The 22,466-nt window shown below is 42.2% G+C and overlaps 1 protein-coding gene across 2 annotated transcripts in view; it reads left to right on the forward strand.

Annotated features, from left to right (window-relative positions):
• Positions 1–443: 443 nt before the first annotated feature.
• Positions 444–22,466, forward strand: part of ndnf (neuron-derived neurotrophic factor) — a 39,233-nt gene continuing 17,210 nt past the window's right edge. The window contains exon 1 of one of the 2 annotated variants that reach the window (XM_077224945.1): positions 444–525. The gene's annotated coding sequence lies outside the window, so the exon portion shown is untranslated. Of the gene's footprint in view, positions 526–21,177; positions 21,495–22,466 lie in introns of those variants that run through there. The other variant, XM_077224943.1, reaches the window with a different exon arrangement.

Raw genomic sequence — 22,466 nt, forward strand, 5'->3', positions numbered from 1 at the left:
TAATAATAATACTACTAATTTAAGCTCCTTATTATGTAGCCAAATCTGTCATGGTTTGTATTGGCCGCCTCCAGTTTCCCCTTTGTTTTGCCTCCAGCTAGCGCCGTGACGTAACTGTGACGTCGGCGCAAAAGGGGTCTATATGCTCTGAAGTGGAAGGTTTTTAGTTTTTGGTCTAATCGGCGTCAGTGGGATCCAGTTAACTGCCCAGTACTGTTTGAGTTCTTGCAATCGTTTTTCAGCAGGGTTATCTCCATCCACCCTTAAAGTTTATGTGCCGGCCATCAAAGGCAGTGAAGAATAGGTTACATCTGAATACCTTCAGAAATCGATCAGATGACAGTATCTCTGCAGACAGGAAGTGACATGATCAATGGACTCCGATGTGCTTCCTACTTCTGTATGCCGCCTGTGGAGGGAGCATTTTCCCACAATTGGACGCAGCCGCTGAGTTTCAAACTAGTAACTCAACACAAACCTGGTATTAATCTTGTTGCTGAGGGTCCATCATGTTCTGATTAAAAGGTAAAAGCCCATATGTTCTTCCTCTTATTCTAAACAACACAAATCAACAGCAGAAGAGGTTGTTGTTGTTCAAATTATGTGCTCGCAACATTTTAGGCATACACTTACATAAAAAACATGCCTAAACTCTGTCAGCAACATCAATAATGAACAGATCTCAATGTTGTCCTCTAGGAACTTTTTTTTGCAGCTGTAGTGTCCTATGTTACAGACGGATAAAATTGTTTGCCCTTTGAAAACACATTTCATTTGTTTTAACAATTATTTAAAATGTTACTATAGCTTATGTGACAATATAACTTTATATGGCAAGTGTTTAAATGTATAATTCTCAAGACTTTTCCCATGGGCACAGTTTCTGTTTGTTTACAATCTGCAAACCGTCACTGGCTACATGTAAAAGATGTTTACTCTCTTCTACAGAAGTGCAGATGTGTGTAAATAGCCGATGTTCAGTTGATCGTAGTGTGTTTGGCCTTTTCACACACAATCTGTTTTTGGGAGAGAGAAAACAAAACCCACACAGAAAACACAAAGTTCTTTAAAAATAGAGTTCCAGTTCCAGACACTAGTGAACCTAATGAACTTCAGTCAGCATTTTAAAGCATATAGCTGAGCTCCCAATGCAAAGTCTCAATTATTTCTTAAATACTCTAAATATAACTATGTGAAAAATAACTATTTTGTCCAAATTTTTTATTCGCACCATAATGAGACTCTCATGACAAAAAGTGAGCTTCATTTAACAGATATGGGCTGATATATTTTGCAGTGTCCGTGACTAATTGGCCTATTTCTTGTGAATTTTACTTGGAGCACATGAACAACAGGACATACAACATTTTATAGACTTATGATGCTACGAGGATTACAGCCATTTGTAAATGATCAGCCATTTATGTCAAGGTAACCGTGATTCTGCCAAATAAAGGTCAATTCACACCAAACCGACAAATGCTGACCAATGCGATCACCAGATTACAGAATATCACTTCTCAGATATTCCATGACCCAACAAGAGCTGATTCAACATGTTCAATCTGTGAAAACAAACTCCGACAAATGCCAACATTAGGGGTACCACACTGATCCGACAAAACCCAACGAAGTGTTTATTCCCGTCCGTCAGCATGGTGTGATTGGCCTGAACACATTTTATTGGATCAACAGATTTGTCGATCCTGGAACAACATTCCTGTCCGAACATTTAGTCCTAACCCAATCCCTATCCCTAAACCTAACCCTACCCATAAGTTATCCCCTAAAATCAGAGGGAAATTATAGCACTTAACCCTGGTTGTAAGACAAAACTTGAAATCAGCTGTAAACTTGTCCCTCAAATCTGATTGATTGATATGAATGTTGTTCCAGGATCAACAAATATGTTGATACAGGAACATGTTGCACTTGGTGAAATCAGGTTCAGGTGTGTAGAAGGTTCAATAGCTTCACATACAATAACAAAATGCAAGGAAATTAATTTAATTTAATTCACCATCGGTTGCCAGACATGACGAATTTTCTTCTGCCCTAAAAGTCCCAATCTCTGTGAATTTGAGAGCAAAATTCTCTCTCCTCCTTGACTGTTGGTCAGACTTGCAGAAAGTTTGGGAAGCATCATCTCAAGACCCTCATGACAAAAACTTCTAAAAAGAGTTTAGATGTGTGTTGCAAAAATATAAACCTCAAATATTTGTAAGTTTGTATGTGTCTGGCTTATAGTGTAATTTGCTTCCAGTAATTTTTAGCTCTGCAAGACAGCTTGTTATGTTGCTTGTTATATTGCAAACTGATATTTCTTACCATATTATTTTGATTGTACTTTTAAACACAGGCTTGTAGCACGAACACGTTGACCATTTCCTGCACTTTGTTTTTCTTCTAGTTGCGGCTTATGAATCGGAAGTCTCACACATTCACAGAAAACAGCTTGCTTCCATGTTGAAAAAATAAGGTGGATAAGCCATTTTAACTAATAGACCTACATCTGCTGATGGCAAAGTCCAAACTTAAAAGAACTTGACTTCTCTGCTCATGCAATATGATGCTCATGGCAGCAAACTCTATGTAATCAGCCATTTATGTAAATTACAGATGTGGGGCTGTAATTTTTCCACAGTAAATCGTTTTAGGTCTAATATTTTGCAACCAATTTAAATGCTTTTATTAAAGGGATAGTTCACCCAAAAATGAAAATTCTGTCAGTAATCACTCTCACTCATGTTGTTCAACCCTGTAAGACCTTCATTCATCTTCAGAACACAAATTAAGATATTTTTGATTAAATCTGAGAGCTGGATCACTCCTCCATAGGCTTCTTAAGGGATTGAAACTTGCCAGCCCCGAAAAGTTATTAAAGACATCGTTAATATAGTCCAAGTGACTACAGTGGTCAATCTTAAGTTTATCAAGCGACGAGAATACTTTTTGTGCGCAAAAACAAACAAAAATAATGACTTTATTTCAACTATTCATTTCCTTCTCTGTGGGTCTCAAGTCAGTTCACTAGTGTAACAGCGCAGCGCTTCTGTGTTGTACGTCACACGCATCACACACATGACCAGCGTCGGCCAATAGTGAGCCTACGTGTGACGTAGCTCTACGCAATCACACTAGTGAACTGACTCGAGGCCCACAGAGAAGCAAATGAATAGTTGAAATAAAGTCGTTATTTTTGTTTGTTTTTGCGCACAAAAAGTATTCTCGTCGCTTGATAAACTTGAGATTGAGCCACTGTAGTCACTTGGACTATTTTAATTGGCAAGTGTCAATCCCTTAGAGGCCTATGGAGGAGTGATCCAGCTCTCAGATTTAATCAAAAATATCTTAATTTGTGTTCTGAAGATGAACGAAGGTCTTCCGAGGTTGGAACAACATGAGGGAGAGTAAATACTGACAAAATTTTCATTTTTGGGTGAACTATCTCTTTAATTTAGAAGTCAGTTGTCTCTTTTGAAACAATCATGCATTTTTGTAAGCTGTTTCACCAAACTTAGAATATCAGTGAAGGTGACTGTTGACTTTGCAGTAAAGTGAAGCAATTGTATCACCTAATCATCGATTTGAGCCATTGGTGCTTGAACCCTGATGATTGCTGCTTGCTGCTATATTTATGTAGTCAGTAGTGAGCAAGGCGACAGATATAGATAGATAAATTCATCTTTGCCATTACCTCACACATTTGAGCAAAAACACTTTGCATATGTATGTGTGTTTTCACTTAATGAGTCACAGAGACTAAGACCTTCATTCATGTTTCAAATCGTGCTCCCTGCAGAGATCAGACATCACAGACACGCAACTGTCTGATTTGTTAATAAGGTCAAACTCTGCTCTGATTGGATAATGACGTGTATAAGCCATCGTGGCATCTGGATCCAATCGAGGCTTCTTCTTCCACTTTAATTCAAGTTCTGCCTCTTTTCCTTCTCTTCCTTTTAGGAGAGCATAAGCTATTGCTCTGGTGCAGTGTTTCCCAACCCTGGCCAGTGGATAGAAAATCTAATTTTAGAAACAGTCCATGTATATCAACAAAGAGGAGAGCGATGCATTTTTGTGAATGTATACAATCATGTCTCTCTGCTTATGAGTAACTTTTATGAGTCTTAAAGAAACACGGATAAAGGCAAACATTTGTAACATTTTCTGAAGAAACTGTGAGAAGGGCTTTTCAAAAATAAAGCTCGCCACTAGGGGTGTGCAGCAGAGCAATATTTGTATCTGTGTATGTAACAATCTCAAAATGATTTGTATCTGTATTAGGATAAATCCAGAAGTAGGTGGGGCTTGAACGGGAAGTTCATGAAATGACATGAGAACCCCATTTTAAATGTAATTCTGTTCTCTTCATAGTTTTCATTTAACAAATATTCATTGTATACCTCATAAAAAAACTTTTTTTATTATAACTATACAATGTATTGATTTTTTTTTCTAATTAAAACAAGACATGTTAAATAAAAGGGGAACATTAATTATAAAATTTAAATTCTGTCAGTAATTACTCACCCTTATGTTGTTCCAACCCCGTAAGACCTTCGTTCATCTTCGGAACACGAATTAAGATATTTTTGATGAAATCTGAGAGCTGGATCACTCCTCCATAGGCTTCTAAGGGATTGAAGCTTGCCAGCCCCGAAAAGTTATTAAAGATATCGTTAATATAGTCCAAGTGACTACAGTGGCTCAATCTTAAGTTTATCAAGCGACGAGAATACTTTTTGTGCGAAAAAAAAAAAAAACGACTTTATTTCAACTATTCATTTCTTTCTCTGTGGGCCTCAAGTCAGTTCACTAGTATAATAGCGTAAGCTTCTGTTGTTGTACGTCACACGCATCACACACATGACCAGCGTCGGCCAATAGTGAGCCTACGTGTGACGTAGCTCTACGCTATTACACTAAGTTAACTGACTAGAGGCCCACAGAGAAGCAAATGAATAGTTGAAATAAAGTCGTTATTTTTGTTTGTTTTTGCGCACAAAAAGTATTCTCGTCGCTTGATAAACTTAAGATTGAGCCACTGTAGTCACTTGGACTATATTAACGATGTTTTTGATAATTTTTCGGGGCTGGCAAGTTTCAATCCCTGAAGAAGCCTATGGACTAGTATGGAGGAGTATCCAGCTCTCAGATTTTATCAAAAATATCTTAATTCGTGTTCCGAAGATGAATGAAGGTCTTACGGGGTTGGAACAACATGAGGGTGAGTAAATACTGACAGAATTTTCATTTTTGGGTGAACTATCCCTTTAAGGAGGAATGTATGATCCCTCTCATTGATGCCAGAGAGGTTCAACCATAAAGGCCTCTCCATTGTTACCAGCACTGCGATGAGCGGCCGATGGCTTGGGTCGTCTCTTGGTGGCACAGAGAGACAGATTGTGGCCCAGCGTAGCTCTTTAATATCGTGAGGCCTGACCCCCTTGCCCTCACCAAGGGCCCTGTTACGACCCTTGGCTCAAGGGAAGCAACAAAAACAAGGCACATGCGAAAGTAAATGCAATTACATGTAAATGCAAAAGGTAACAAAATACAACGCATCCAAAATCCAAAAACAAAATCTAAAACCAAAGTCCCTTCTCCTGGCTCAGTTGATGATCTCTTTTAAGAAGCCGGTCACAGGTGTTTACAGTTGACTGCCAATTGAGGTAATTAGTGGGCAAAGGTACCAAACAGCAATTTCCAAAACCAACAGCAGAGGTCGTCACATCCCTAAGCAAGTCTGCCTGGTAAGCCTGCATTATGGCCATAGCATGCAAGGATGCACCGGCACGATTAGCAGCAATATATGCCCTGCCCACTAAACTGGAAGTTGTTCTTTGATGAAGTTGTGGAGACGGTGTGAAAAATTGTGGAGACGGTGTGACGCTGTAACATATACTTTATATGTTACAGCGTGAGCTGGAAGTGAGTCTTCCGTCCGGTCACTTTCTGATTGTGTATTGTTTCGCTTCACGTGATGATCTCCAGAGCGTGCGCTCGTTTGTCCTCGGGGATCATCCCACACAGCCGTATTCCTGCTTTACTGATTCGAGATCAGGGTGGCTCCAACATTCTTCCACGCCGATTCAGTCACTCCTAACACACCTCACACAACAGGAAAATCTGATAAAATAATCTGTAGAACTATCAAGATAATCAGACTTTACCTAGGATTGTCGGACATGGAGAAATCTGTCCAAAATCAACCCGAATATCTTGTAGTGTGTACTCAGCATAAGCTATTGCTCTGGTGCAGTGTTTCCCAACCCTGGTCCTGAGGATCCCAGTACTGCACAGTTTAGATGTCTCCTAATCAAACTCACCTGATTCAACTCATCAGCTCATTAGTAAAGACTACAACACCTTAGATATGTATGTTAGATAAGAGAGTCATCCAAAATGTACAGTGTTGGGGGTCCTCCAGTGTTGCACCAGCCATTCAAATGCTATTACTTAAAGTCCACACAAGAGGCTCAGTAACTACTAGCTAGTTTGTAACTAACTCCGTACTTTATTCGGTTGTACCATTTGTCTTAAGGCGGAACGTAGATAGTAGATTGTAAGCCAGGCCTCGGAGTGGGTAATCGGGAGAATCGGGGGAATTTATTTTTTACATTTGTCTCATTAGTCTATCTTCTCTTAAATTAGGCTACAAACATTCCGCATTCTGACACTGCAGTGCGCAGCCTCTGCAAGGGTTGTACCATGTGACGGAGTTCTCCCCTCTCCTCCCAAATAGAGTTGGTTGGGTCCATAGCCCGTCTTTTCTAAAACGTTTTCTCAGGTTGGCTACTGATAGCTGGGTCGGCCCTACTAACGGTACGCGTCATGGAGGATGGATGGGAGGTAGAGGCCAGGAGGGGCTGAAAAAGCCAGCTTGAAAAAAAGAAAGGCATTGGAGGAGGATGCGGCCAAATGTGCCAAGACAAACACAAGTGGCAACAGGTAAATAGAGATAGGCCTAGTAATGATTAGCATTAGCAACGCTGCAATGTAATTATTCAGCTAATACCGTTGTAGCGCTGTCAACCTATTCACAAGCAAAATATTAAATTTAATTAAAATATTAGCCTTTTTGTATCATCCAATACATGGCGATTCATAGACTTTGCAATTATTATGCAAATATTGATAACAAAACTCAAGCTTGATCTGTGTATGCAGTAAAATGACCTCTTAATTATTTTTATGTAGCTTCTGAGCAGCCAGTCCCCCGCTCAAAATGAGGACGCCATGACTACAGGGACAGGTAGAGAGGATATCAGAGTAAACAATATGAATTAAAGTTATTTAATGTAAGATAGAGCAGTATGCTTTTGTTAATTTATCAATATCCTTGTGGAATAGTGGAATATTTTTTGTTAACTTCTCAGCTTAAGTGAATTATTATTTAACCTTTACATTATTTGTTGAACCATGGTATTAATAAAAACTACACAATAGTAAGAGATGAACTATTGCTTTTATTCATCCAATTTCCACCATCATGGAAAAAGGGGGCCGGTCTTAGGCCTGAAACTCCCGGGCTGAAAAGTGGACCCACTCCGGCGCTGTCGTAAGTTCTCCATAAAGTTAAGAATAGTCACATAACTTGACAGTTACCCTTAATTATCCAATAGCAGCCTTCATTTACGTGAGCAGAAGTTGAGTTGAAGTGCTAGCATGCTTACATTGATTTTTAGCATTTTGCTATGTGGTTGCTAAGGGTATGTGGAGGGTTGCTAGTTGATGATTACTGGCCTAGGTTACTATATATGTTTCAATTCAAGTTGTGAAAAAAACTTGTGAAAAATCTGGATATTGCAAAAACAATTTGATTTGTTGAGGCAAAATCACATGACATTTTAAAAAATTTATTCAGCAAATGTGTTTCCATCAGTTTATACACAACACTCTCCTCAACAACGAATAATTTCAGGTATCATTCATGTCCACGGCACAAACAGTTTAGGTAGTTAACAACCTCAATGCGGGTGGTAAGTAAAAGCCAAGGAGGGTGAGGTCAAAGGTCATCCATTGTGTTAGCCAGAACAGGAAGAGGAAACCGTAAACATCCTGAACTGTTTACTGAAGGATTTGTTGTCATGGTGAAAGTGTCTATGAGGTTAATGACTAGAATGTGTGTGTGTGTGTGTGTGTGTGTGACATCTCATTCAAGAGCAGCATTCCAGGGCAAGAGAGAAGAGCTTCACGATAATACTGTGTGTGTAGGCCTATGTGTTATAACACTCTCTTCAACATGTCTCTGTTTTCTGTCTCCAGCATCTCGCATATCGATTTTGCGCCGTGAAAAGCTTATACCACTTACTGCTGAGATCCGCAGTGTCTTCCTACAGGACGCTCATATCTCCACAGCAGAGCAGATATCACAGCCCACACAACACTACTGTGACATGAAAGACTCCTGGAGTCCTACTACACAGACTGATCTGGTTTAATGGTTATCAGTAGATACAGTACATGCCTTATATAAAGATTATGGGATAAAGATGAAGAATCATCTTCATAGTCTGTTCAGAATCTGAAATACACAGAGGCCCTTTTGAAAGCTCAAAATGTTTTAAAGTTGAAATATCATGTCAATGCGACTTAAAGGATTAGTTCACCTCAAAATGAAAATTTCCTAATAATTTACTCACCCCAATGCCATCTAAGATATCAATGTCTTTCTTTCCTCAGTGGAAGAGAAATTAAGTTTTTTGAGGAAAACATTTCTGGATTTTTCTTCAAATAATGGACTTCAATGGCAACCAACGTTTTGAAGTACACATCAATGCAGTTTCAAAGATCTTTGAAGTGCTTCAGCGGACTGTGCACAATTGCAGCTGAGGAAGAGGGTCTCATCTAGCGAAACGATAGGTCATTTAAAAAAAATATAAATATATATATATATTTTTTGGGGGGGCATTGGGGTGAGTACATTTTCATTTTGAGGTGAACTAATCCTTTATTTTTTTCTTTACACTCTAAAGAAAGTTTGTAAAAAACAGGGCACAGTGTGCTGTGTGAAGAAAGTTTCTGCATTGATATTTCACCGGTGTTTTACCCGTATTTTGAATTACACATTGAACTGTGTTGTGTTTTAGTAACAAAGGAAATGTCTGTAATTTTAATAGATAATGTTGTGCCAGAAAATTACCAGTGTCTTTTCTGTTCTTCTGCATAAATAAAGTACATTAAGTACAAAATTAGTTGTTACAATTTAGCAGACTTTAAGTATATGAATCTAGTATTCCAAAAGTGCAATTGCAGGGTATTTATATTAAATATATGTAAATGTGTTTGTAGTAAACTTAGCATAAAATCAATGTTTTTCAAATACATGTTTGTATATGTATTTTTCACTAGGGCTAGCGATGCCAATCTGGCAACCAACCACAACACCAGTGTATACAAGCTTTCTTCAGAAAATTTAAAAGTCAACTTATTTAGTTTTAGTGCGTTTTTCTACAAATCCCTTGTAAAAATACACTTTAGAGTACTTTTACTTTATTAGGTACACCTTCCTAGTACCGGGATGGACCCTCCTTTGTCTTCAAAACTGCCTTGGCATCGATTCACAAGGTGCTGGAAACATTCCTCAGAGATTCTGGTCCACATTGACATGATAGCATGACACAGTTTCTGCAGATTTGTCGGCTGCACATCCATGATTCAAATCCCTGTTACAACACATCCCAAAGCTGCTCTACTGGATTGAGATCTGGTGACTGTGGAGCCCAATTGAGTTTAGTAAACTCATTAACATGTTCAAGAAACCAGTTTGAGATTATTTGAGCTTTGTGACATAATGCGTTATCCTGCTGGAAGTATCCATCAGAGGATGGATATGGTCAGCAACAATCCTCAGGTAGACTGTAACATTTAAGCAATGCTAAGTTGGTACTAAGAGGCCCAAAGTGAGCCAAAAAATATCACAAACACCATTTCATCACCAGCAGCCTGAACCATTGATACAAGGCAGAAGGGATTCATGCTTTCATGGTGTTTACGCCAAACTCTGACCCGACAATCTGAATGTTGCAGCAGAAATCGAGAGTCAGGCAACAGTTTTACAGTCTTCTACTGTCCAGTTTTGGTGAGCTTGTGTGAATTGTAGCCTCAGTTTCCTGTTCTCAGCTGACAGGAGTGGCACAGGTGTGTGTGTTCTGCTGCTATAGCCTGTCTGATTCAAGGTTTGATGTGTTGAGCGTTCAGAGATGATCTTCTGCAGACCTCAGTTGTAACAAGTGCCTATTTGAGTTACTGTTGCCTTTCTATCAGCTTAAACCAGTCCGTTATTCTCCTTTGACCTCTGGTAACATCAAGGCATTTTAACCCACAGAACTGATGCTCACTGGATAATTTCTCTTTTTCTGACCATTCTCTGTAAACCCTAGAGATGGTTGCGAGTGAAAGTCCCAGTAGATCAGCATTTTCTGAAATACCAACAACCATGCCACTTTCAAAGTCACTAAAATCACTTTTCTTCCCCATTCTGGTGCTCAATTTGAACTTCAGTAGATCAACTTGAATGACCCTGCGTCCCAATGTCCATACCATCCATCCTAAATAGTATGTGAAATTTAAAAAAGTGTCCCAAAGTCTCATCCCATAGTTTGTTGAAAAGTGTATAGAAATCCCCGGATGATCTACTATTTTCTGTAGATTTTTGAAGTGTGGATCTGTACTCACTATAACAGCTAATATTGCTCACAACCCATTGCGCTTTGGAGGACGATTTGGTTCAGAACTACAAACACAAGTAAAAACTACAAAACATTGCGGATGTACGCGACCGACGATTAAGTAGAGAGGTTTGGATAAAGAGGTTTGAGTGACCAATAATTAGGGTTGGGTACCGAAACGCGGTGCCAATAGGGAACTGGCTCCGACGTAAATGGTAGTAACGAGACCGAATAAGAACGAAAAGTTCGGTGCCTGACTTTTTTTACTGCCCCCTGGTGTTCCGTCAGTGCCGCTACTCGGCACACTTGTTGAACTGATAGCGAGGATTAATGAAGATGCCGAAGAAAAAACGCTCCAAGGTTTGGCAGCATTTCACGTGTAAAATTACGCGTCAGAGCGCCCTCTGGGTGTGCCGATTGTCTAAAGCCAATATAGAATCACGCTAATTCATTGGCTGATGACGCGGGCGCGTCGTCATATTATATTGGCGCACGCGCGTCATCTGCTCAGTTCTCCTACGAGAGGTTCCCTCGTACTGTGTAATATCTTACGCTATGGGGAAAACCTCTTTTCCACGAGATATTGAAGCCAAAAAATTAACCTTAATTTTGAATTAATGTAAAACGCGTTGCAGCAACATGCAGCCATAGGCAAGAAGGCTTGCGTGCCTATTGGCTGACCTGCGTCAACAGCAGCAGCCTATCGAGAGAGGCCCTGCGTGACGCCATATCCAATGGGGGCGCTTCGCGCCCACTACGTCACATCCCGCCTAAATAGGCGTGGCCTTGACCTATAAATATAGCTCGACAGGCTAATACAAACTGATATTTCATCTCTCGGGCGAAGCTCACTCATCACTGGATCCAGAGTGAAGAAGCAGCGCTTTCTGAGAAAAAGCCTTCTGTGGGACGAGCCTTTGCATCTGAAGCCGCCGGCGTTCATCTCGCCGCCTTCAGTTGCCGTACGTGCTACGCTTTCCGGCGTATAAATCCTTTTGCTCTGCCGAGTGTGTTCGCCGCCGCGACTCACACTCTCTCTCTCTTAACGAAAAGAGCAAGCGTCTTTTTAAAGATGCCTCATTCCTGTGGCTCGTGCCGAGCCGGACTCAGCGACGGGGACCGCCATGTCATCTGCGTTTCCTGCCTGGGTGAGGATCATGCAGCTCTCGCACTCGCTGATGGCGGCTGCCATCATTGCAAGCTATTGCCATGGCGACTCTGAGGACTCGCCTGGCATTTTTGCTCCGAGTCTGCACTTCCACCCGCTATAGTGCCGCGTCATATAAAGCGCTGTACTCAACGGGTCCCCTTGCCTTCGCCGGCCTGCGAAAGCTCGCCGGTTCGCCCGCCAGCTTCGCCAGCTTCACTCGAGTTGCTCACCGACGCACAGCGGCCGCCTTCCGCCGCCGCTTCCGCCATTGGTGACGACGAGATAGCTGCTTCCCTGGAGGAGGACAGCTGCTCTATCCTTTGCATCGGACAGTGAGGATTGGGCGAGCTCTGTGGACCTCCCCCCCTGCGAGTCGTCAGGGAAACTGGCCAGCATCGAATCCAAGCTCGAATCCAACTTCTGCTCTCACAAGCCCGGGCAAGCCTCAGCCTTGAGTGGAAGGCGCCCGCACAGCCTGCTCTCGCATGCTCTCGCTCTGCCGGACACCGCCCCCCTCTGCGTGGGCCCCGGCCGAAGATTAAGATAAAGCCCGAGGCCTCAAAGTCTTCCTAGCCCTCCTAGGTAAGCAATGGTGTTGAAGTCTCGCCGCGGCCAGACTCGCACCGGAACTGTTGGCTCGTTCAGTTCCAGAAAATGCGACTGTTCCTGTGTATTCTGCAGTAAACAAGCCAGTACCATGGCCCACTTGCCTGCACACAAAAGCCGTTTTACGGCGACCCAGAAAAATCACATGAAGAATGTAATTTCAGGTATCCCGGCCATGGCCGATGGTGTTATGAGTGTAATAAAAAATGCACCGAATTTTTTTCGCTCGTTCAGTTCCAGAAATGCGACTGTTCCAGTGTATTCTGCAGTAAACAAGCCGCTACCACTGCCTGCTTGCCTGCGCACAAAAGCCGTTTTCACGGCGACCCAGATAAATCACATGAAGTGTATTTTCTGTATAACTGGCCACGGCCGATGGTGTCAATTGTGCATTACATGTAGTGAATGTGACCACAACTCAGTGCCCACAAACGCTACACAATGCATGTCCCACGGTTTCTGTAAAAACGAAACCAACACACATTCAGTCAGCTCAGGCTGACGGTGTTTTCTGTGCAGTAAATGTGCCCGCTGTCCCGCGCCCACGTTCTCTCACAAACAGGTTGAACCCCACAGGGTTTTGTCCCGCTCGCTCTCTCTACGCAAACTGCCATAGAGAAATCGAGCGTGGCCAGCGACTCATGTCGATTGTGCATTACATGTAGTGTATGGGCCCACATCTCAGTGCCCACAAACACTACATAATGCATGTCCCATGTTTTCTGTAAAAACGAAACCATCACACACATTCAGTCAGCTCAGGCCGACGGTGTTTTCAGTGCAGTAAATGTGCCCGCTGTACCGCGCCCACATTCTTTCACAGACATGTTGAACCCCACAGGGTTTTGTCCCGCTCGCTTTCTCTCCCCAAACTGCCTTAGAAAAATCGAGCGCGGCCAGCGACTCATGTCGATTGTGTATTACATGTAGTGAATGTGCCCACAACCCAGTGCCCACAAACACTACACTATGCATGTCCTGCGGTTTCTGTAAAAACGAAACCAACACACATTCAGTCAGCTCAGGCAGATGGTGTTTTGAGTGCAGTAAATGTGCCCGCTGTCCCGCGCACACATTCACTCACAGACATGTTAAAACCCACGGAGTTCATCCCCGCTCATTTTCTCTTTGCAAACGGCCATAGAGAAATCGAGCGCGGCCAGACCGCCCGCTGTGATCAGCGCGCGCCCCGCCTCAGATGCTGCAAGCACAGTGTTTACTTACAGCACACCGGAGCTCTCCGGCCGCCACTAAGTTGCGGCCAGAGCCCAGATCTCATTTTACCCCTAGCGGGGTATCAGAATGGGTGCTGAACACTATAGAGAGAGGCTATTCGCTGCAGTTCGCTCGACGCCCCTGCCTTTACACGGCGCGGGTCAAAACTACGGTAAAAAGCGAAGTAGCTCATAGCGAAATATAGTGAAACTATTGAGCAAAGGGGCCATAGAGCCATTATCTCAAGCTCAGAGCGAAGGGGGTCTATACAGCAGATATTTTCTGGTACCGAAAAAAGACGGGGGTCTCAGACCCATTCTAGATCTGAGACAGCTGAACAAAGTGCTTGTGAAACGCCAGTTCAGAATGCTCACGACCAGGAAAATCCTTGCGCAGATAGATCTGAAAGACGCGTATTTTCAAATACAAATAGCGTCACGTCACAGGCGATTCTGCTCATTGGCTGATTCTAGCTCGATCACACTCAGAGCTCATAGAACACAGGACCATATTACTCGAGCATCTCGAGAATCTGGGTGTCACAGTCAATTGTGCGAAAAGTCTCCCAGTCAGAGAATTTCTTTTCTGGGCACAGAACTGGACTCGCTGTCTATGACGGAACATTCAGCACGCCGGCGAAATCCTCTCGCCGCGGCACTATAGTCCCGCTCAAAAGGTTTCAGAAAATGTTGGGCCTCATGGCCTCAGCATCTTCGGTACTCCAGCTGGGTCTGCTTCGCATGCGCCAACTGCAGTTATGGCTGAAAGCGCGAGATCCACCTCGGGCATGGGTCACCACGTCTTGGTCCGGTCGGACAACATGTCAGTGGTGGCATATATAAATCACCAGGTTGGCATTGGGTCCCGAAACCTTTACAGGCTGACGGAACGCCTCCTGGTCTGGGCTCAGCACAATCTGCTTTCATTGAAAGCAGGGCATGTACCTGGTCACCTGAATCTGGGACCGGGACAGACTGTCCAGAAACAATGTTCCAGCAGGGGAATGGTCGCTGCACCCGCAGACGATCCGACTGCTGTGGGAGACATTCGGCAGAGCTCAGGTGGACCTGTTCGCGTCCCAAAAGAACGCTCACTGTCTGAAGTGTTTCTCCAAAAGCAGGGATGCGCTGGCCCACGTCTGGCCCCGCTGCCCTTTCTATGCTTTCCCCCCCGTCTCGCTCCTGCCTCAGGTGTTGGAACGAATCAGGGAGAACGGATGCTCAGTGCTGCTTGTGGCTCCGCTCTGGATGAACCAGGCTTGGTTCCCAGTCCTGATGCAGCTGACCAGCACTGCCCCATGGCCTATACCGATGAGGAAAGACCTTAAACACGATCACGCAGGCTGGAGCCCCGTCTACTAGATGGCTCTATTCCTCAAAATGGTCTGTGTTCTCTGGCTGGTGTCAAGCTCAGGGCTTTTCACACCTAGACTGCTGGGTTACGGAAGTTCTCTCCTTCCTTCAAGAGCTACTGAATAAGGGCAGAACCCCATCCACACTCAAAGTTTATGTGGCGGCCATAGCAGCGTTTACTAAACCGGCGTCTGGCCAGTCACTGGGGAGGAACAATCTGGTCGTGCGCTTCCGCAAAAGAGCTAGGAGGCTGAATCCTCCCAGACCCTCTTCAGTCCCCGTGTGGGACCTTTATACGGTTTTGGAAGCCATGAAAGGTGCCCCATTCGAGCCAATCCATTTGTCAGACATGAAACATTTGTCTTTCAAAACAGTGTTTCTTATGGCTCTCGCTTCAGTGAAGCGCTTTGGGGATTTACAAGCGCTTTCGGTGAGCGCGACATGTATGGAATTCGGGCCTAATGACTCGAAAGCCATACTCAAACCAAGGCATGGGTACGTGCCTAAATCCCTAAACACACCGTTCAGGGCCCAGGTTATTTTCCTGTCCGCCCTTCCGGTTCACAACGAGGAGAAGGACGCAAATCTCCTTTGCCCTGTCAGGGCACTGAGAGCTTATGTGTCCCGCTCGTTTGTTTTCAGACAGACTGAGGAGCTCTTTGTTTTGTTTAGCGGGCGTTCTAAGGGACTAGCCGCATCAAAACAGAGCCTATCCAGGTGGATAGTCGATGCCATAGCGCTGGCTTACACTTCTAAGGGCCTGCAGTGTCCTTTGGGTGTCAGAGCGCACTCCACGAGAGGCGTGGCCTCGTCGTGGGCATGGTCTAGCGGGATTACCTTGCAGGATATCTGTACGGCGGCAGGCTGGGCCTTGCCGTCTACATTTATAAGGTTTTATAACCTAAAGATTCCCACCTTACAAGCTAAGCTTCCGCCGGTCTAGAAATCAGCACTGTCTGCCCCGTTGCGCCGGCTCAGAACGCTGAGTTTGCTTGTGCATCGCTCACTGATCAACTCCATGGGTATTGAAAGACCCCTACTGCTACCCAGTTCAGGCTGAATGTTTTCACCCTGACTGTGTGGTACACTGTTAATATGGTTAGCTCCCGTTGGATGCTATTTACGGGGAATGACGCTTCTAGCCTCTCTTCTCTGACTCTCTGTGAGTCTATGGTGATTATGCACTATATGAGCCCCGGGCTACTGCCCTTGGGACTTTGGTGTCGGATCCCAGTATGCACGGCGTTTTACACTGTGTTCCCCATAGCGTAAGATATTACGCAGTACAAGAGAACCTCTCGTAAGAGAACATACTCGGTTACTAACGTAACCTCGGTTCTCTCTAGAAGAGGGAACGAGTGCTGCGTATCTTGCCATGCTTACAACATATTCTGGTTCGCTTCGGCAAAGAAAAACCAGTTTGTATCAGCCTGTCGAGCTATATTTATAGGTCAAGGCCACGCCTATTTCGGCGGGACGTGACGTAGTGGATATGGCGTCATGCAGGGCCTCTCTCGATAGGCTGCTGCTGTTGCCGCAGGTCAGCCAATAGGCACACAAGCCGTCTTGCCTATGTCTACATGCTGCTGCAACGCGTTTTACATTAAATCAAAATTAAGGATAATATTTGGCTTCAATATCTCGTGGAAAAGAGGTTTTCCCCATAGCGTAAGATATTACGCAGTACTCGTTCCCTCTTCTAGTGAGAACCGAGGTTACGTTAGTAACCGAGTACGATTTCTCTGCCGATAAGGGAAGCTTGTCGGCAGCGCGAGGAGCTTGGCAGCGAACGCAGCGTCTCGTTCCCTATTCAGAGAACATAGGTTACACCAGTAACCAGAGACGTTCTCTTTCATAGGTTCACTCAACGCTGCATTGCTAAGACTCAGTGGGAACGAAATACCAAACTCGCCAAACTGCTGCCGTAACTAGTACAACGACCAGATAACTTACATGACTGGTTCAAGCAGACAACACATGGGAACCTGGAGCCATGTCGAGATTATATTACCCTGGTAGTAATCTCTATTAATCTCCAGTATTATTACATTGTTTGATACAATATTGTTTTATTTGATATATGTAAATGTGAATTTTTATTTTATATTGGTTTATTTATGTTACTTGTATTTATATTGTTTAAAGATTTAAGTTAATATTGTGTCCAGTTTGGCCCTGTAAATAAAAGGGTATTATTTTTTGAGAAGGTGTGTGTGGTTTTGTTTTCTTGAGTACCAGTTCAAGAACCGTTTAAGCACCGGAACCGTTTAAAAAAATACAGAGTAGGTACTGGTATCGGATAAAACCCAACCGATACCCAACCCTACTAATAATCAGCATTTAAGTTGATAAATTTATGTTTTATCTGCAACAACAATGTGAACTTCAATAAAGATCCGTTTGGCCATTCACTTTCAAATGTCTCGTTTTGCATTAACATGAGAAGAGTTTTCCACATGAAAGACCCACGACTGCGATGTTAACTGTGACAAGATGATTGACAGGCCAGTTTATGGTAACAGGATGCGTGTAACTAAGCGACAGAGAGCAACGTTAAAGACACTATTTTATGATGTGATAGTATGTCCCACAATGTATACACATTCTCAAAAGTATACTTTTTCTTCACAAAAAGAGTAAATAGTTTTAGGGTGTAGTATAAGTAGGCCAATTGGGAAGCAACACATGTCAACATGCCGAAATGCTTTAGGACACAGCCTAAGTGTGTATTTAAATATCTATGTTTTCAGAAAGGTCATCAGGAAGATCAGGCCTTTCCTAACTGAGCATGCAACACAGCTTCTTGTACAGGCCCTGGTTATTTCTAGGCTTGATTACTGCAATGCTCTTCTAGCTGGTCTTCCATCATGTGCAACTAAACCCTTACAATTGATCCAGAATGCTGCTGCTCGTCTTGTATTCAACGAGCCCAAAAGGGCCCACGTCACTCCACTGTTCATCTCCCTGCATTGGCTACCACTCGCTGCTCGAATCAAGTTCAAGGCGCTGACACTTGCTTACAGATTGTCCACCGGCTCAGCTCCCTCCTACTTTCACTCGCTCCTACGGGTCTACATCCCTACCAGAAGCCTACGATCGGCCAAGGAGCGACGGCTCGTGGTGCCTTCACAGCGAGGCACAAAATCACTGTCCAAAACATTCTCATTCACGGTTCCATGCTGGTGGAATGACCTACCCACCCTCGTCCGTAATGCAGAATCCCTGACAGCATTCAAAAGACAACTGAAAACTCATCTCTTCCGTGAGCACTTAACATAAAAAAAAAAAAAAAACCTTTCTCTTGAAATCTTCGCTTGTCTGGTTTATGCTACTCCGAGCAATGTTTGAACTTTGTATTCTGAGCACTCTTGCGTTGTTTTTGCCTCTCCACGATGACTCGCTTGGTTTAATCCTCAAATGTAAGTCGCTTTGGATAAAAGCGTCTGCTAAATGACTAAATGTAAATGTAAATGTAAAGGTCATTGTTGTCCATTCCAATTTCGCCCCCCCCACACCCACCCCCCCCAAAAAAACATGCACTTGTGAAGATGAGTGCTTAATTGTATTGAATGTTCACTTGTGTGCTTTAAATCTTAAAGTATTTATAAAACAGCAGATTTATAATATATACCAGATTCATAATATATACCACACTGGCTAAATAACACACTTCTGGCATAACACACTTTAAAAAGAGTGCACTTAGTAAAATCTGAAGTTAGATTCACTTTAAGGTACATTTTAAATTATTGTATTAATAATGTTTTGTCATGCTTTAAATAACTTCTGTTGATGTGTTGTCTAACATACTAATCTTGTAAAGCACATATATAGTATATATATATAGTAAACACACACACACCCTCTACAAAGTCAGTATCAACAATTGCAAAGGTCTCACTAGAAAAGCTAGAAAACCACTAGATGGTGATATTGCTCTTACTCTCACTAACACCAGCTGGTACTCATCTGAAACAGAGCTAATTTAAAGCCAAAGATTATCTTTTGAAAACAATCTTAACAGAGTTCGTTTTCACACTGTATGAAAATAAAACCTGAATTACAAGTCACTCCTACAATGATTGCCCCTGATCTAATTTAAGGAACATTAAGAGACAAGTTTTAAAGCTCTCATTCCATGTGATTGAAGCCCTCAGACCCTCATTCAGTCATAAATGACCATTCATCACTGAGAGCATTTGTTCAAGCTGCTGTTATCTTTCATAAATATTTACTTCCCCTGGTTAAAACCTCCCCTTCACACCTCCAATAGATGCGGGTCATCGAGACAGCAATGGAGAGAATGGCCCGCTGTAAACAGCCAAAGAAAAGGAAACAAACCATGCCTGTGCTCTTCAAACAAACCACACAATTGCGTGTGTGTCGGTAATCTCAAGCTATTCAAGTGTGCAAATACTGCAAGCACAAAAAGAAGATCGGGAAGCACCGTGGGACTTTTTTTCACCGTGACACGGCTCTTTTGATGAAGTCTTCAGGACTTGCGTGACTACCTGCAGGAAGAGATACAGATGTCCTACAGTAAACTATCATGCGTGTCTCCAGAAAGAATCACACATCAAACCTGACTACTTCAGGCTTACCTAGAGTTCCCTAGTGTGCACAGCATTTTTGGGCCGTATGAGTTCTTTTAAATGTTTGGATGCAATCTTAAAGTGCTTATATGAGAATTACTGAATTTCAGAGAAAAAAAAGGCAACACTTTATTTCGATGGTCCATTCTGTAACTCAATGTCAACTATCAGTCATTAGAGTATTAGTAGACTGTCTGCTTAATATCTGCAAACTCTTTATTGTGATGCTCCTCAGCAGACCTTCTACAGACTTAAAAGTTACGTACATGTCAACTTAGTCCCCTAACCTGAACCCTAAACCTAACAGTGGACTAATTCTCTAATGAGAGTTGTAGTCGCAACGTTAACTAATAGAATGTCTGAAGTGGACTATCGAAATAAAGTGTAAGCAAAAAATATAGGAGTTTCAGTTTATTGAAGTTTAAAGATTCTTATATTTGATCTCGTTAAGACTGGTTTAAATTATGATCATAATTCTTATCACATTCCTTTAGTACTTTGACCAGAGATTTGGCGTCCAGAAATGCTGTGAGGCAGCTCACTAGGATTTGATGCATAATACCTAAATCAGGACAATTTTGTTATGCTTTTTTGCTAGTTTTTCTGCACAGGCTGCAGTATACAGTATCATCGTTAGCTTATTGTCAGGAAGCATTTTTAAACCATTTTTAAAGTTTTTGTTTATTTGATCATTTGATTTCTGTTAGGTCATACATTCAGTGTGTTCATAAATATATTCGGATGTTCATCTGTAAATAAACTATATTTAGATTTACAAGTAAATATATTCTAGGATTTATAAATATTTTCAGAGTTATTTGTATGTATAGCCTATATTTACAGTTAGGCCTGCACAAAATTTTAGGATTTATAGCTTTATATTCGGATATCTTTTTGGATTTAAAAGTATGGTCACACTTTACATTAGGATTCATTTCTTACTATAAACTAACTATTAACTATGACTTTTTCCTAAATATACTCATAATTACTGCTTATTAATAGTTAAGGTAGTTGTTAAGTTTAGGTATTGGATAGGATTAAGGGATGTAGAATATGGCCAGAATAAGGCATTAATATAATAAACAGCCAATATCCTATTAACAAGCATGCTAATAAGCAACTAGTTAATAGTGAGAATTGGACCCTAAACTATAACATGTATATTCAGAGTTGCATCTATATATTTATAGATAGCCTATCACTATTTATTTGAATACTTACATCGTTATGATTTAGATCATAGCTTTTTATACACACAGTATCTATTACATTTTAACTGTATTATGCAGTTACAAATATATTCAGGATTTACAACTACATTTATGATTTATAAATATAAAGCTATTATTTACAGTACAACGTTATTTTGCATTCTCAGTTTTGTACTTTAATTATGTTTAGCTTTATATTTAGAATCATTATGTAAAGTTGATTTAAAATATACCTTAAAAAAAACGTACTCCTCTATATTTTCGGATTTCTAACTCCAGGCTTTGGCAACGCGAGGCGTTTCGTCCGCACGCCACTGAAGTTTGTTGACTGTTGACTCGTGTAGGACAGTGTGTTTGTGCGCTGTGTCAGATGAGTGGGCTGGTCTTCAGAGAGAGACACTTCACAGCAGTCCGACTCTCACTTCACTCCCAGTCTCTACAGAGGAGAACAGCAGGAGAACAACTCAGGATACCCACCAGGACAAGAGACTAAGTTTGGGACGAGAGAAACTCCGCTCGAGACCCGACTGCAGGAATCTAGCAGCGACCTACAGGACAACTTTACCACACTTTCTTCCAAAAATTCCTCTCACAATCTAACACAAGGAAGACACCAAAAAAAAAAAAAAAACAGCCTTGCTATCAAGACACTTGATACGCTCTGGAGTGATTTTACCCAAAAGAACAAGGTAAGGAACTTCACATATAATTCAGATGTTTTCTTGACTGTTTAGGGTTTAGTTTCACGTGCATAGCAAGGAGAAGATGCGTTTTAAATCCCTAAGGATAATTTGCACTGTTTTTTAAGAAATTGCTCAGATGTAGGCTACCTGCCTCTCCATTTCCCAAATGCATCCAAGCCTCTTGAAAGAGTTGAAACACTTGTGCAGTCACGGGGAAACGGAGCGGGACTCCCCGCGCTCTTTGAACCTTCTGCCAGAACAAGAGCGGCGGGGCTTTTGCGGTCTGGGATTGGGAACTCCTGGAAGTGAACGATTTCAAACACCTCTGCATCAAGCCCCAGCTCGCAGGCTCTTTTAATGTTCGTCTGGATATCAGAGGTGCTCTTTAGGATGGGAGTATTTGGACATTGTGTTGGAGACGCAGTTCCCATGCGCTCCCATCCGCCAGACGCAATTCATCACAACTCGTCCTCGCCCTCTCAATTGTGCGTCTGTTATTCAGTCTTTCATAGTGTTAAATGCTCCTGTCTCCGCTGAAGGGAAGGTATATAGGGAGTTTTTCTTTTAATATCTGCTTGTTAGAAATGTATCCAAACCTTAACGCATAAAAGCACCTGCAAGATGCAAAATTTTGGCTCATATCTGCACTGCTGATGCACGAATGAACTATGATTTCTGTTCAGACTAATGGTTTGACAGGAACAACTTATTACTAAATAAGTCTGCATTTATTTTTGGTTTAATTAATGAGAAGATCAGTTCACAATTACATCAAGTTTATTTTTCAATATCAAGGTTTTAGGTTAGGTTTACAGTTTATGAATGAATAAGAGAAAGTGAATGTTTTAGATTGGAGTGCTAAATTTAAGTTTCAAGAGGTCTATACATTTTCTTCTCCAAAATCCACAACATACATTGTTCAAGAGACAATTTGTTGCAAGAAATGAAATACACCTCAGGAATATTTATTTTAAATGT

The sequence above is a fragment of the Siphateles boraxobius genome, unplaced genomic scaffold, assembly GCF_051911475.1.
Source record: "Siphateles boraxobius isolate OS27281-9 unplaced genomic scaffold, OSU_SipBor_1 94, whole genome shotgun sequence".
Lineage (NCBI taxonomy): Eukaryota > Metazoa > Chordata > Actinopteri > Cypriniformes > Leuciscidae > Siphateles > Siphateles boraxobius.